Source organism: Pseudonaja textilis, chromosome 4 (genome assembly GCF_049901715.1).
Source record: "Pseudonaja textilis isolate UNSWEBS1 chromosome 4, rPseTex1.2, whole genome shotgun sequence".
Lineage (NCBI taxonomy): Eukaryota > Metazoa > Chordata > Lepidosauria > Squamata > Elapidae > Pseudonaja > Pseudonaja textilis.
The window spans coordinates 86,386,598-86,403,966 of NC_141993.1; the positions used below are offsets into that span (position 1 = coordinate 86,386,598).

General features: G+C 47.1%; 2 non-coding genes across 2 annotated transcripts; both read left to right on the forward strand.

Moving 5' to 3' along the window:
* The first annotated feature begins 2,584 nt into the window (after positions 1-2,584).
* On the forward strand, positions 2,585-2,703 carry LOC113448273 (5S ribosomal RNA). Its single transcript, XR_003375732.1, has one exon. It is a non-coding gene; the product is annotated as a 5S ribosomal RNA (ribosomal RNA).
* A 371-nt stretch (positions 2,704-3,074) lies between these two features.
* LOC113448269 (5S ribosomal RNA) lies at positions 3,075-3,193 on the forward strand. Its single transcript, XR_003375728.1, has one exon. It is a non-coding gene; the product is annotated as a 5S ribosomal RNA (ribosomal RNA).
* The last annotated feature ends 14,176 nt before the right edge of the window (positions 3,194-17,369 follow it).

Sequence of the window (17,369 nt, forward strand, 5' to 3'; positions counted from 1 at the left end):
TTATCTGCATCCATCCTATGTTTCTGCCGGATACTTGTATGAATTAGTGGGAACATGCCCTGTGAATTAGATCTCCCCTTTTCCCAACCATTCCTGACAACAGGAATGTATCTCTTTTTCCTGGATGGCCTCAGAAGATCAAGAGCCGGGGTGGAGGTAGGAGTCATGTTCCCTAATCCAAGACTGCCATCTTCTGGTTTTCAGAAATGGACCTTAGTTTAAAGGCGTTCCCTTCTTCCCTTAGGGTATTTTCGGCCTTGGCAACCTGAAGACATGTGGACTTCAACTCCCAGAATTCCCCAGCCAGCCATGTTATCATTGAGATTGGCAGCATGTATAAATTGAATTAATAAGTAAAGAAAGATGCCAGGCTAGAACGCGTGTGTCCTGTCTTAGCCATTACAGCTGATTGGATGACTACGGGTCATTCTTTGTCAGCCCAACCCACCTCACAGGGTTGTTGTTTTGGAGGAAAATAGGAAGTGTATTGGATATGTTGGCCATCTTCAATTATTTGTGAGGGTTCCTTGGTGCTCTCTGAGCTTGGTTGGTTTCTTGCAGATGTTTCATTACTCAAACTAGGTAACATCAACAGTGCGCTAAGAGTTACTTATAAAACTTATACAGGGAGTCCAAAACTTATACAGGGAGTCCTCAACAGTTCATTTAGTGACTGTTTGAAGTTATAACAGCACTGAAAAAAGTGACTTATGCTGATCCAGTTCTACAAAGGAATGATTAAGTCTGTCATCTGCACCTCTATATCCGTCTGGTTTGCTTCTGCAATCCAACAAAACAGACACAGACTTCAGAGAGTAATTAGGACTGCAGAAAAAATAATTATTACCAACCTGCCTTCCATCAGGGACCTGTATACTGCACGAGTCAAAAAGAGGGCTGTGAAAATATTTACAAACCCCTCACATCCCAGACATAAACTGTTTCAATTCCTTCCCTCAAAATGACATTATAGAGCACTACACACCAGAACAACTAGATACAAGGACAGTTTTTTCCCGAATGCCATCACTCTGCTAAACAAATAATTCCCTCAACACTGTTCAACTATTACAAAGTCTGCACTACTTTTACTGTTAATCTTCTCATCACTCCTTATCACCCATCCCCTCCCACTTGTGACTGTATGACTGTAACTTTGTCACCTGTATCCTCACAATTTATATTGACTGTTTCCTAGTATGATTTGATTGCTTAATGTACCCTATGACTATTATTAAGTGTTGTACCTGATGATTTGTGACTCTTGATGAATGTATCTTTTCCTTTATGTATACTGAAAGCATTTGCACCAAGACAAATTCCTTGTGTGTCCAATCACACTTGGCCAATAAAGAATTCAATTCAGTTCAGTTCAGTTCTATTCTATTCTATTCTATTCTCATTAATCCAGATTCTACGCACATGCAAAAGGTGTGGAACAACTGCTGCAATGCACACAAACATACCCCCACACACAACATGCATGCACTGCCAAGCATGTACCATAGCCCTTTGCAATGGGCTCAGCTTAGGAAATGGATCAGGTGGCCAACTCTAAGCCAGCCTTTCTCAACCTTGGCAGCCTGAACATGTAGAGACTTCAACTCCCAGAATTCCCCAGGTAGCAAGAGGAAGGACTTCAACCACTCACAACTCAGTCTAAGCAGTGTTTGGGTTCTTGCCCAACAATAGAACTAGCAGGGTTTCTTTCATCAAGTGAATCGAAGACAATTGCAAGTAAAAATTTATTGGCCAGCACTTGGATAACAATAACAACAAGAGCCACCAGCACCACCACAACTGCCCCAACTAAGAAAAAGTTCTAGAAATTATGAAAATGGCTTTAGAAAGGGTGTTTAAAAGGAGAAGCAAGCAAGCAAGCAGTTTAACCCTACCCTGAACACGCCTGATCCCTTCTGATCTCAGAAGCTAAACAGGGTCAGGACTGGGAATTCTGGCTGCTTTTTAACTTTTTTAATCTTTTATATTTATATATATATATATTTATTTATTTTTACCTTTTTAAAAAGCCTTTTGCCTTCCCCCTCCCTGTCAGGCGTGTCGTCCACTTTTGCTGCAAATTGCAGCCCATGCAGGAAATGCTACGCTACGGTTTCCCCACTCCTAGACCTCTTTGGCTGAGATCGGGTGGCCAGATATTTCAGAGATTTAAGGTAAAAAATCAACTTTTCTTCTCTCCCCCCCCCCTCCCCCCATCTTCACAGTGAGCACACTGGCTCACATTAAAAAGGAAATTCTGTGGCCTGGCCTCAAGAGAAAGCGTGTATCTTCCCAAATACATACATAACACACAGAGAAACACATGCTATATGCATACATACATACTATATATCTGCACCATGCACACACACATATATCGGTATATATTAATGTTGTCTCCGCTGGCTTAGAATGGAGTCCTGGCTTTACAGGGCAGCGCAGAAAAGCAGCAGCAAGGGGGATGGTGGGCTTGGGGGCAGGGGATGATGGATCCGTTTTGTAGTCCTGCTGATCGCTGTGCAAAGCATTGGGAAAGTGAGTGCAGAGAGGCAGCTTAAAAACAGCAGCAAAAAGCCAGTTCTCCGTCTACGGCCATACTACCCTGAACACGCCCGATCTCGTCTGATCTCGGAAGCTAAGCAGGGTCAGGCCTGGTTAGTACTTGGATGGGAGACCGCCTGGGAATACCGGGTGCTGTAGGCTTTTTTAATTTTTTATGAACCTTTTCTTTTTTTTTTTCTTTTTACCTTTTTAAAAAGCCCTTTGCCTCCTTCCTCCCCCTCCCCCTCCGGGCCTGTCTTCCACTTTGGCTGCAAATTGCAGCCCCTTGCAGGAAATGCAACGCTACGGGTGTCTCCACTCTGAGCCCTCTTTGGCTGAGATCGGATGGCCACAGCCTTTTGCCTCCGCTTGCTTAGAATTGGCGTCCTCGTTTGGGGGAAGGAACGGAGGGCCTGGGGGGCAGGGGATGATGGGTCTGTTTTTTGTAGTCTTCCTGCTGATTGCTGTGCAGAACATTGGGAAGGCGAGTGCAGAGAGGCAGCTTAAAAGCAGCAGCAAAGATCCTGTTCATCGTCTACGGCCATACTACCCTGAACACGCCCGATCCCGTCTGATCTCGGAAGCTAAGCAGGGTCAGGCCTGGTTAGTACTTGGATGGGAGACCGCCTGGGAATACCGGGTGCTGTAGGCTTTTGCTGCTCCCAGTGTTAAAAACAGCCCGAGCAGCAGCAGCAGCAACAACCAAGGGGAAAGGCAAGGAGGATCCTTGGAGTTCTTTTTTTTCATGCATCCTTTATGAAATGTTTTCAAAGCCATGGTGTGGGTTGGGCAGCCATTTTAACTCTTCTGAGAAACCCATCATCCACAGTGAATGGAGAACTCTATCCAAAGAACTTCTTTTGCTGAAGACGCGTTCTGAGGTCCCTCAGAGCAGGGCTCTCCAACCTTGGCCACTTTAAGTCTGGAGGACTTCAACTCCCAGAATTCCCCAGCCAGCTTTGCTTAAAGCTTCTCTTTATCTCATTATAATTGAAAAGCAAATGCAGGGGAGGGAACGTTCAGCGTGCAACAAGAAAACAGGGTAGAAAGAGTCTTGATGCTTTTGAAACTTAGTTGAAAATTACAGACCAATCTCTTTATGCTGCGTCACCTGTAAAGTCATGGAATCAATGATTAACCAATCCATCATCCTCCACTTAGAAACAACTTACTCTCTAATAAACAATTTGGTTTCAGGGAAAAACTATCCTGTAATCTGCAACTCTTACACTGCAAAAACATATGGACTACACAACTCGATCAGGGCAAAGCAATAGACGCAATTTACATAGTCTTTGATTCAGTGGTACACGACAAACTTCTCCTAAAACTAAAATCTTACGGTATCTCTGGACACCTGCATAACTGGATAGAAGCAGTGGTGGGATTCAAAAATTTTTTACCACCGGTTCTGTGGGCATGGCTCTATTTTCTATTCTATTTTATCCTATTTTCTATTCTATTTTCTATTCTATTCTATTTTCTATTCTATTTTCCATTCTATTCTATTTTCTATTCTATTCTATTCTAAAACAAACCATCAAGAGAAATCAACCCGGAACTGCCAAGCAAGGCACACATAACCAGGCTGATTATATTTTGAATATATTATTGGGGAGAGGGGGGTCACAGCTTTCTGGAGAAGGCTCCGATGCTGGGAAAGATACAAGGAAAGAGAAGAAGAGGACAACCAGTCAGAGGACCTCAGTTATGGTGGCCACTGTTGAAGGTTCTTGGATGGGAAGTGAAAAAAAATTAAGGAGAAAAAGGGTTGCCTCCTGAAAAAAGCACCTTTGGGACAACCCTGTCCTGGATGACTGAGAATAAGGAGATTTCCTGCCAGCGATTAACAAGTGCAACGCCTTCCCTCCAGAACTTATGGATGCTCTATCACTGGAGTTTTTAAAGAAGAGATGGGACAGCTATTGGTCTGGAATGGCATAGGGCAAGGGTCTTCAAACTTGGCAAGTTTAATGTCTTGTGGACTTCCAAACTCCCAGAATTTCTGAGCTAACATGGCTGGAGGAGGAATTCTAGGAGTTGAAGTCCACACGTCTTAAAGTTGTCAAGTTGGAAGACCCGTCGTATAGGGTCTCCTGCTTGAGCCGGGGGTTGGACTAGAAGACCTCCAAGGTCCCTGTTAATTCAGTTATTCTGTAATCCCAGCACAATTTAATCCGTGAAACGGCTTCCTTCCAGAAGTTGTGGGCGCTGGCTCCATCACAGGAGGTTTTTAAGAAAAGACTGGACAGCCATAGACACGTAGAGAGAGAGAGAGAGAGAGCGGCGCGTCCCTGGAAGAACGGAAAGCCCATACATGCATCACCACCACCCCCGGGACAGATTATCATGGAGAAAGCGGTTGCTAAGAGTTGAGAATAACTTGATGGGGCCTAATCGCCATCATACTGGACACCACGGGATCCTGGAAACCACCACTTCCCAAACCGAACGTTCCTGAAAAGACCCCCGCAAGCGATGAATTCTGCTTTCTCCTGGAATTCCGGAGTGAAGGCAATCCTTTCCAAAGCCCCCTTTTCCTTTGGCTCCCTGGCCCAATCCGTTCCCACCAGCAGCTGACCCAGGCCCCAGCTGTGCTGTCAGGTTCTCTGACATGCTGCCCAGGGTGCTTTGTGGCCGGGAACCTGCCAATGCCTGAAAGGAGGGAGAGGAAGAAGACAAGAAAAATTTGGGATGGATGCCAGCATTTTCAGAGACCCTCTCCCCGACTGCTTTTCCCTGGGATGGGTCGGATCTTGGGATGCTTGGCTTTTATCGACGCTGCCCCCCCTGACACACACACCCTCCCTGGATCCAAGAGCCAGGGCTGGTGGCCAAGGGGGTGGGAACAGGCGTTGATTTACAGGTTTGAGCAGGGGCCAGGTCGGGGCGGGAAGCAGGGGCTTGGCAGGGAGAATGCCGCAGTCCTGGCATCTAAAGAGGGCATTGGCCAGCCAACCCACCTTGGCTGCCTTTCACAGACATTGTGGCATCTGGGAAGAGCAGGCAAGCCCAGCCGTGGAAAGATCTTTCACCAACGGGAGAATGCCACTCTCCCACCGGTTCAGTGCCAGCCCTTGTTGCCTTGCCAAGCTGTCTCTGCAGCTCCCTGGAGGTGGCATCCTTCAAGCTGCCCCTCTCCGGAACCGTCAGGGGCTCAGCTACAGCCTCCGCCTTTCAAAGCCCAACCCCGCACCTCCCTGCCTACCCCTGCCATCTTCCCTTCCACCCTATCATCACCATGGTTGCCCAGCTGCCAACGAAGATAAACGGGAGAGCTAGGGTTGTCGAAAGCTGGTTCTCCAAGAACAGCATGTGGTCCAAAAGGAGAATCAAGAGTTTGGAAGGAAGCACCAACGGGACAGATGGAAGGGCCCGCTGAAGTTCACAGAGGTGAATTTCCGTGCCCAAGATGGCCAGGCCTGTGAACGAGGGAGGCTGTGCCAACCTCAATTAAATCGACACGCCCGCTGTAGATAGGGCAGGTCCTACACAGTCGAGATTCCACAGTGAGCGGCTTTTAAAGGGGGGTGTAATTTATGCAGGGGCGATTGGTAGGTAGGTAGGTAGAGATATATAGAGATATAGAGATAGATATATAGAGATAGATAGAGAGATAGACAGGCAGGCAGGCAGGCAGATGATAGAAATATAGAGATATAGATAGACACAGATATATAGATGTAGATGATAAATAGATATATAGATATATCTCTATATATCTTCTATATCATCTCTATATCTATATATATCTATGACTGTTTCTATCAATTAATCATCTATCTTTTAACTCTATATATCTATATATCTATCTTATCTACCTACCTACCTATCTATTTATCATCTATATCTATATGTCTACCTATATAGAGATATAGGTAGACATAGAGATATATAGATATAGATAATAAATAGGTAGGTAGGTAGATAAGATAGATAGATAGATAGATAGATAGATAGATAGATAGATAGATAGATAGATAGATAGATAGATAGACAGACAGACAGACATAGACATAGACATAGATATAGATATATAGATATAGAAGATATAGAAGATATATAGATATAGATGATAGATTGATAGAGATAGATAGAGATAGATGATAGATAGATGAGAGAGAGAGATGAGAGAGAGAGAGAGAGAGAGAGAGAGAGAGGATACGTCCTATTGAAGGTCCAAGAAATCCACTCACCCACCTCCATAAACAGGGAAGCTGAATGTCAGCGTTCCAGAAAACTCCAACAAATAACTCTGAGACAGACATCTTCTCAAAAGTTCTTATTTAGGGGCAAAACAAGACAGCTGGGCCAGAAATGCTGGCAGGCTCACCACTTCGACCTCTCAAAACGCTGGAAAAAGAAATAAAAAATGGGTTTAGTGCAGTGCATTTTTATGCTCCACGAAAACAGAGACGTTTGAGGGGCTCGTAAAATACAGGCAAAACCCATAAAATATGGCAAACCATTGCCTCGCAGCCTTTCCACGCTATGCTAATTTACGGAGTTGTGTGAATCCGGACAGCATGATTAGTGGTTCAATCTGTTACGCAAACTCCAAAAAAAGTGGGTTACTTGAGAAGACAGTTATTAAATTAATCATGGGTAACCCCGGGGTGGGGTGGGGACAAGCCCAGCCCATATATTCACAATCTAGGTTGATAAGCAATAAGAGAAGTAGGACTAACCCTGTTGATGCGCACCCATGCCTCTCTCTCGGGACCGTTTTACAGGCAGTCCTCGACTTACGATGACAATTGAGTCCAACGTTTCCGTCGCTAAGCAAGCAGTGAAGTGAGCTGTGCCCCCTTTTGCAACCTTTTGTCACAGTTCTTAAGCGATCCGCTGGGGTCGTTGAAGTGAAACGTGTGGTTGTTAAGCGAATCTGGCTTTCCCCCGTTGACTTTGCTTAGTGGGTAAGTTACAAATGGTGATCACGTGACCCCAGGACAACACAACAGTCGTCGATACATGCCAGTTGCCAAGCGCCTGAATGAAATGTGAGCATGGGGATGATGCTGCGACGGTCGTCAGGCCAAAAACCATCATAAGTCACTTTTTTCAGTGCCGTTGGAACTTTGATGGGTCACGAAATGAATGATTGTAAGTGGAGGAGTATCTGTATTTGACCAGGCTGCCCAGCTGAGAGGGGTGGCCAGAGCAGGGGTCTCCAACCTTGCAACTTTAAGACTTGTGGAATTCCTCAGCCAGAATTCTGGGAGTTGAAGTCCACGAGTCTTAAAGTTGCTTTGCTGCCTGAGGAATTCTGGGAGTTGAAGTCCACAAGTCTTAAAGTTGTTTTTTTGGCTGAGGAATTCTGGGAGTTGAAGTCCACAAGTCTTAAAGTTGTTTTTCTGGCTGAGGAATTCTGGGAGTTGAAGTCCACAAGTCTTAAAGTTGTTTTTCTGGCTGAGGAATACTGGGAGTTGAAGTCCACAAGTCTTAAAGTTGCCAAGGTTGGAGACCTCTGTGCCAGAGAACCCTGCGAGCTTTTCCAAGTTTTATCATGTTTGCGCTTATTTGAGAATAGGCAAATGGAAGGTAGTGGGAACATGTGATTAAAGGAGCAGAACACAGGCAGAAAATATTTGCCATATGAGAGACTGCCTCACTTTCCCAAACCGCTACTTATGGCTGAGAAACCTGAAATCTGAAAAAGGCAAAGAGGTGAAGGGTTGAACGCCTTTGGACTGTGATATTGGAGGCAACTATTAGCGGTAGTCCTCAACTTACATCCACGATTAAACTTAAAATTTCTGTTGCTAAGTGAGACAATTCTTTTCCCTTTTACAGTGTTTCTTGCCACAGTTGTTCAGTGTTTCTTGCCACAGTTGTTAAATAACATGGTTGATAAATGAATCCGGCTTCCCCATTGGCTTTGCTTGTCAGAGGGTCCCCAAAAGGGGATCATGTGATCGCACAACACTGCGACAGTCATAAATATGAGTCAGTTGCCAAGCGGCTTTATTTTGATCACCTGTCTTACACTTTAAAATGAATAGCCTTCAAATGATGCAGGAGTGTGAACGGATTTCCAGAAAAATGGCAGACTAGAGGAACCATTTGTGATTCAGTTTAAGATGCAGACACTGCTCGGGTGAGGACATAGATCTGTGGTGGCACACAAAGCCATTTGTGCCGGCATGAGAGCTGCAGGCAAACCTACCTCGCTGCTCAGGCGCGCGCCTGACAGCTGATTTTCGGTGTGTGTGAGGCCTTTTTTGGCCTCCCAAAGCCTTGAGGAAGGTTTCTGCAGGCTTCTACAGGCTTTGCAGGCCTGCAGCCCGTTTCGTCACTTATACCGGAAAAGGCCTCAAACCAGCCAAAAATCAGCTGTGAGGTGCAGTGCAGATAAGGGGGGGGGGGTGGGTGGGGATTACACGCGCATGCATAGGGGGCGTGGGGGAGCATGCATTGCCTTCTGGGTGCTGGCACGCAGCACGAGCATGCAAGCGCTCACACAATTTTTGGCACAGGAGCCCAAAAAGGTTAGCCACCACTGACATAGATAAACCTCCAAGTGGTCTCAACAATTCTCTGAAAGAATGAAAATGACCAGCTGTCTGCAAGGAATAATAATCCTTCCATCCCCCATCGTTTAGTCAAAACTGAAGCAAAATGTCTTCAAGGAAAATGAAGAAGTCCAGTTGCCTCTTGAAAAAAGCACCTTTGGGACAACCATGACCTGGATGACTGAGTATCTCCATAGACATCCTTCAAGAGTTGCCATGTAGAATGCTTTTCGCTCTCAGGCCTCACCCCATCGCATTCAAAACACACCACACTAACTACAATAAAGTGAGGGTTGATAACCCTGACCTCTCTGAATGTATCTATTTGTTGTTTAAACAATTGGTGGTAAGTTTCCTGAATTGGTGGTAAGTTTCCTTTCCCTTCAAACACCGTAGCCCCATAATGGCAAACCTATGGCATGTGGGCCACTGATGGCATACAGAGCCATTTTTGCGGGCAAGCAAGCCCCAGGCAAACTTACCTCACTACGCATGCGCGTGCTTCCCAGCTGATTTTCAGCCTCCCAAAGGCTCAAGGGAAGCCTCTGCAGCCTTTGGAGGCTGAAAAACAGGCCCGTTTTGTCACTTCCTGTATTTCCAGAAATACCGGAAGTGATGAAATGGGCCATTTTTCATCCTCCAAAGGCTGCAGAGGCTTCCCCAGCCTCTGGGAGGCCGAAATGCCGAAATGGGCCAAAAATCAGCTGGGAGGCGCACACATGCGCAGTGCAGTTAAGGGGATAGCAGGGAGGATCATGCACACGTGCACAGGGGGGCATGGGGGACCGCACACATTGCCTTCTGGGTGCTGGCACACGAGCACAATTTTCAGCACAGGAGCCCAAAAAAAGTTAGCCACCACTGCCCTAGCCAACCAACATTACTATCTTGATTTCTCCTAGGGCAATAAACTCGAGTTCGGACAAAAAAAGTTTTTTCACTGACATATTGCACGTCAGCATTATGAGGGGTCCTTGGTGCTCTCTGAACTTGGTTGGTTTTTTACAGACTTTTCCTTATCCAAACTAGGTAACATTGTTCTATCGCCAGGACAAAGCAGACTCGAAGACCGGAGTTGAATTCAGCTCTTTATTAACAAACAGTAACTTCAACCGAAGTCGAGCCGCGGCAGCCCTTTTTATAGCGGCTGCTCGTGGCTCGCAACCAATGGCATCTATTTAAACTTCCCGCTGCCTAGGCAGCCAATCAGTGATCGTCGTTATTGACCAATCATTAAGCTCTGAGAACTATCCAATAGGAATGCGGTATTAGAAGTCTATACATGAATACATTACAAACATCATCTGTGCTAGTCGGACGGATGAGATTATCTAATTTGGGTAATGAACAGCGGTGGGATCCTACCCGGTTTGGTGATCGCTCACATGCACAGCTTTCCCCACATCAGCTGAGGCCAATCAGCTGAGAGGATAAAGAAAAGGAAAGCACAGGGCCAGGTGGGAGGGCCTGTCCTGCGCTTTTCCCTTCTTTCTCCTCTCAGCTGATCGTCGGAGGCCTTTTTCTTTTTTTTACTACTGATTCAGCCAAACCGGTGGGAATTTTTGCTACCAGTTCAGCTGAACCGGGCCGAGCTGGTAGCATACCACCACTAGTAATGAAACATCTTCAAGAAAACAACCCAGCTCAAACAGCACCAAGGACCCCTCATTTCAACCCTGAGCTACAAATACTCTCCTTTATTGTTAACAGTAATATAGTCTAAGAAAACCAGAAAGGTTCTTAGACGTCTGTTTTACACCAGCGCGGAAGCTCGCGTAACTGAATATTCCTTCAGGTATAATATTCCCTTAAGACAGAAAACTAGCAGGTCAGGCCAGGCTTATCACTGCTAAATGGCTGTTTTTCTTTTCTGCCTGGTATCCAAGCTGTCAATCAGGAAAGTTATCACTCGGGCATATTTTCCTCGGCTTTTGTGGACGCAGAGTCCCTTTGGAAATCAACCTTTCCTCTAATGTCAGGTTTAATGAACTCAGTGGAATTTCCGCGTTGCTTTGCTCTACCTGTGTCACAGGAGCCCTTTTGTACCCAGTTTTAAAAAGGACAGGGGGGGGATAAGTGGGAATTTGGGGAACAAAGAGACCCCTTCCCCCCACCTCCTGCACCAGCAGCAACGTCGATAGAGAGATGAAGAACAACAGTAAAAATTTGGGCTACACGCCAAAGTGCTACGACACTCTATCCCATTTTATGCTCAGACATTCTACGTACAGGAAATGAATTGTCCTAAAGTCCAGACAGGACAATAAATTTCTATAATATCCAGGCTAGTTTGGGATGTCTGGAAATTTTATCCTGACTCTGATACTCCCAGGCAACGTCATGGGCTTACAATGCATGGGTCTCTCAGCAACCTTGAACGTGCGTGCAGAGTTCAGTAGGAAACGCCAAAGGGTCGATGTGCCGTTTTTGGCTTCGGTAGGTAAGAAAGCATCGTGCACCAAAAGCCTGCTGTGGGCACCACCTGCCTTTCTGTTTGTTTGTGGCTCTGGTGTAGCTTAACTTAGGGTGCAGGTCAGGGGTGGTAGTCAGCTCTAATACTTACCTTCTACTGCAGCCCCTGTGAATAAAACAGCTGAGGGGTGGCAAAACCACTCTGCCGTGCGAATCAGCTGTGCTCTAAAACAATGGTTGCCAACCAGTGGGCCAGGCACCACTGGTGGTCCGCGAGAAAATTTTGCTGGTCTGAAGAGAAATGTCACCCCCAAGGAACCCGCAAAGCAATTAATCCAGGCTGTGCGGAAACACAAGGTTTGTGTCACTTGCATTGCAAGCAACATGAGGTAGTGAGGGGAGGGGGAAAGGGCAGAGAGGGGAGAAACTTGCCCCACTCATCCCATGCACCTGGTCTGACCACCGGACTGCTTCTTTCCACTACTTTCTTCTTCTGCTTTTGGCTGCATGCAAGGAAAGCAGCAAAAGTCTTTCTTTCTCTCCCCCAAACTCTGCCAAAAATGAGTCTTTGGGACCCTGCAAGGTCTCCTGCTCCAAGAGGTTGCGCCGGTGTGACAAGTTTCACAAAGACTCATTTCGGACAGAGTTTGGGAGAGAGAAAGAAAGACTTCTGCTGCTTCTGCTGCTTTCCTTGCACGAAGCCAAAAGTCTCTCCCTCTCCTCCTGAGAACGGAGCTGGGGACAGTATGCTGCGATCCCAAATAAAGAATGATCAATCCGTAGGAAAACGGGGTGGGGAATTTTCCTGAAGACTTTTGCGGGGATTTTCCCAGGGTCTCTGGTCCGCAGGATTTAAAGTTATGAGTTTGGCAGTCTCTGAGGTCCAAAAGGTTGCCGACCTCTGCTCTAAAACAACGAAATAAAGCACAGGAAAGAGTAGGGGTGGGAACTACCTGTTTGGGTGAACAATCCCGCCCCTGGACACTCCTGAATTAAACGAATGGCTGTAAATCCAGGACTACCTGTGTCATATTATCCGGGGCACTGTCTCTCTCACCCCAATAAGTTTTATCTGCCCTGTTCACTGTGACGGAAGGGACATGTTACATACCCTGTTGGCCAGGAAATTATGGCTGGTGGTTTCTAAAAGGAGAGCCTTTTTTGCGGTGGCTCCCACCTTCTGGAAAACCGTGCCCTGCCTCTACCCTCCAGGAGGGCCTTAAAACCTGGCTCTGCCAATTGGCCTGGGCCCTGAATGGTCAGGTGCCATTCCTGGAAGTGGTTAGTGGAATAAATACAAGATCCCACCTCCACCCCGTTGTATACAGGTTGTCCTCGGCTTACAACCATTCATTTAGTGGCTGTCCGAAGTTATAGGCATCGAAAAAAGTGATTTATGACCATTGTTCACACTTACGACCATTGCAGCATCCCCATCATCACGTGATCAAAATTCAGACTCTTGGCAACTGACTCCTATTTATAACCGTTGCAGTGTCCTGGGGTCACGTGGTCCCCTTTTGGACCTTCTGACAAGCCAAGTCAATAGGAAACCCAGATTCACTTAACAACCATGTTACCAGTTTAACAACCGTGGTGATCCACTTAACAATTGGGGCAAGAACAGTTGTGAAAAACAGGGCAAAATTCACTTAACAATTGCCTCAATTGAGGTTGTAAATCGAGGACTACCTATATAAGAGCCTCGGTGGTTAAGCAGTGGTTAGGAGTGCAATACTGCAAGCTACTTCTGCTGACTGCTGGCTGCCTGCAATTTGGCAGTTCGAATCTCACTAGGCTCAAGATTGACTCAGCCTTCCATCCTTCCGAGGTGGGTAAAATGAGGACCCAGACTGTGGACTGAAATATGCTGACTGACTTTGTAAACCACTATGAGAGTGCTGCAAAGCATTGTAAAGCAGTATGTAAGTCTAAGTGCTATTGCTGCTATATTGGTCTCACCCCAGAGGTGGTATTCAGCCGGTTCTGACCAGTTCTGGAGAACCGGTAGCGGAAATTTTCAATAGTTTGGAGAACTGGCAAACGCCACCTCTGATTGGCCCTGCCCCCATCTGTTCTCTGCCTCCCGAATCCCAGCTGATTGGCTGGGTCTTCTTTTGTTGCCCTGCACAGGAGAACGGAGCTGGAAAGCAGGTTAGTAGGGTGAGGAGGGAATGGAGATTTTACCATATCCTTCCCTGCCACACCCACTATGCCATGCCCACAGAACCAGTCGTAAAATAATTTGAATCCCACCATTGTTTCACCCCCATCTGGTGCTTCCTTCCCTCCATTTCTGCTGACAATGACTTTCCCTTCTGATGTTATCTCCTATCCCATAATATTTGGCTAATAACCCCTTATAAGGGGCCCGCTCGGATGTCTCCTGGACGGGTGCCACTAAAGTGGTGGAATGGCTTCTCCGTCTTTTTATAGAAGCCCACCCAACATCTGAGAACTCCGTTTTTTTTTTATTATCATGGCCGTCCCAGGTCGTCTCCAGCTAATTAAACACAAGGGAGTTTAGATGGGCCCTTCGCTGACTCTCCTTCCTCCCACTTTTACTGATGGAAAGCTTGCAATCTTGCCCCTACAACTTGGGGGAGGTGAGTGGAGTTGTGGGGGGGGGCAGATTGTAATCAATGCAGTAGGATGGGGTGACACAAAGCTGTCACTTGAGTCGCTTTGATTCCTTTAATAAACGAACGGTGCTGCACAGATAGAACTACTGTAGCATGTTAAGAGCTGTCATCAGAATTTATTGGTGCCACAGGAGACGTTTGGAGTCAGTGTGGAAAAAAGGCAGCAATTTATGGACTCTCCAAAGCTTCGGCTTCTTCAAGCCCACCTCCCACCTCCTCTTCCCGAGATCCTTCGTGGCTCTAATAAATCCCTACATTGTTCTTCTCGTGCCGTTCGGCCGGTGGCATTAACTGGCGCAGACGGTTTATCCTGTCCCTTTGCCAGTTTTCTGAGTAAGGGACCTTACCGAGGAGGTCGGTCCATCTGCTTTGCGGTCTTGCACCGGGGAGGGGCAGGGGGGGGAAGAAAGGGGAAGCAGGCCCACACCCCTCAGCTGATAAAGAGATGGACTCTGTGATTTAGTCGCCCCCGCTGCTCTAGATAAAGACGGAGGGAGGGAAACTGCTGAGCTTTGTTATCTTTCATGGTTTTCCGCCACCAAAATGTAGTCACCTAATCGGTAGTAACACTGGTGGAATCCCACCCCCTGGTTATGATGATTCTGGAGGGTAAACTATATAATGAACAGCTAAGGGAAGTAGTTACGTTTAGCCTAATGAAGAGAAGGCTTAGGGGAGACATGATAGACATCAGTGATGGGATTCAAAAAAGTTTTTACTACTGGTTCTGTGGGGGTGGCTTGGTCGGTGGGGCGGGACTTGGTGGGTGGGGTGGGGGAAGGATATTGTAAAATCCCATTTCCTCCCCACTCCTGGGGGAAGGTTACTGCAAAATCCCCATTCCCTCCCCACCCCACTAACCTGCTTTCCAGCTCTGTTCTCCTGGGCAGGGCAACCAAAGAAGCCAATCAGCTGGGACTCAGGAGGCGGAGAATAGATGGGGGCGGGTAGGAGTGGGATTCAAATTTTTTAACAACCGGTTCTGTGGGCGTGGCTTAGTTGGTGGGCGTGGTTTGGTGGTTATGTTATTGGCTGGGCGTGGCCAACTCAATATCACTCACATCGAGGCACTTCCTGTTTTTCCGAAAATACTGGCAGTGACGAAACAGGACCAGTTTTTGGCCTACAAATCTTGCAGAAGCCTTCCTCAAGCCTTTGGGAGGCTGAAAAAGGCCTCAAACCGGCCAAAAATCAGTGAGGCTCACTGCACATGTGAGGCGCACACATGTGCAGTGAGGTAAGTTTGCCTGCAGCTCACGTGCCAGCACAAATGGCTCTGCGTGCCACCTGTGCCATAGGATCGCCATCACGGATCTATACTATAGTTATTTTGTTCTGTCATTTTTTGTCCTTTAATGACTCCGTAATCCTTTGCATCGGGGTGGAGTCGGGGCAACTGAGCGTTTGTTGGCTGGATGCCCTTCCTGTTGCCAATGCAGAGTTCTCAGCAGATATATATTCATTGTGCCCAGAGAGAGAAATATCTGCCGCTACCTAGAATCAAACTCATAGCTTCCTGATTGTGAGTTGAGAGCTCCACCTCTAGGCCACTGCACGACTCTTATTTTGTTCTGTCAGCTTGCCCTCGGAAGTTGTGGGAGCGCCATCACTTGAGACTTTCAAGAAGAGACTGGACTGCCATTTTTCAGAAATGGTGTAGGGATTCCCACTTGAGGGGGGGGGTTGGACTAGATGACCTACAAGGTCCCTTCCGACTCTGATTATCTGTTATCTGTTATCATCCTTGAAAATTCATTCCCAAATCCAGTTGAGTCCCCCACCCCACCCCGCTTGGGTAACACAATTAAGGGCCAACATGAGGGCTGTCAGTTCACTTCTCCCCGTAACCCCTCAAATGATGCCCTTGGTGTCAACATTCATGCAGCCAACCAAAAAAGCTGGATTTTAGATCACCCTGTGGCCGCAAGAGCACTGCCCCCATTCCAGATTTAAGTAGGGAAGGAGGATGAAGAGATGTTGCAGTTGGACTTTTGAAAGACACCAGGGCAGCGTTCCCGTAAAATGTTTATTCAACCCACTGGTTTTCACACATGACATTAAGCCCTAAGATAAACCCATCGAATTCACTTCATGGGTGGTCAGGGACGCATCTGCTAGGCCTCTGATTCACTGCCAGCTGGGGAATTCTGGGAGTTGAAGTTCCCCCCTCACACACACACACACCTCTCCAAGTTGCCAAGCTTGAGACAAACAGGGCTCTATTTTGACCTGAACTGGGTGTGTTGTAGGAAGGCAGGCTGGGAGGGATCTTCTCAAGGGATCTCTGAGGAGAAGTCGGACCGTGGCCGACAGGCCGACAAGCAGGCAACACGCGGAGAAAAGCTGCAGGCGAGGAAAAGATCCTGCCAGCTTCTCCAGCAAGGAAATATATATATATATATATTTCCATGAACTCAACTGTTATTAACCGCATAGCCTCTCTGGATCTGCTCAGCTGGCTGGGACACATTCAAGACGAAGCCCCAGCCTATTTCAAATATGGAGCCCCTGCCCTGAGCAAAATTGCTTTCCAGGCTGTTTTTTTGGCCTGCTTATACACCGAGCTTAATAAGAAGCAGATGCAGCGGAGACCAGACGCAGGGGCAGCCGGGCTGTTTTAAAGACGTGGGAAGGTCTGTCCTTTGGGTAGACGAAACCTCTCCTGGGAGGGCAGCGAGGAGCAACGAAGGGTCCAAGGTGAGGGCAGAAGCCAAGGGCAGCTTTAGCAGGTGAGGTCCGAGGCTCCGTGGAGGTCCAGGGCTGAAGGGAGGCAACCGCAAGGAGAATTGCAGCGTGACATTCTGCATTGGGCAAAGGTAGCAACTTTATAAGATCAGCATAATTGCCTCCAACGATCTGGGTCCTCGTTATACTTGACCTCAGAAGGATGGAAAGCTGAGTCGACCTTGAGCCTCTAAGGATCGAACTCCAGGCTGTGGGCAGAGTTTGCCTGCAATACTGCATTTTGACCACCATGGCACCAGAGAGCCTATCTCCTTCTCACTTTGACCATGAAAGTTCTTCTGCATGCATCACTCGGGAAGGCTGGACAGGGGCCAGATCAGAGGTGGTATTCATCAGGTTCTGACCGGTTCTGGAGAACCAGTAGCGGAAATTTTGAGTAGTTTGGAGAACTGGCAAATGTCACCTCTGACTGCCCCCTCCATCTCTTCTCTGCCTCCCATTGAGTCCCAGCTGATTGGCTGGGTCTTCTTTGGTTGCCCTTCACAGGAGAACAGAGCTGGAAAGCAGGTTAGTGGGG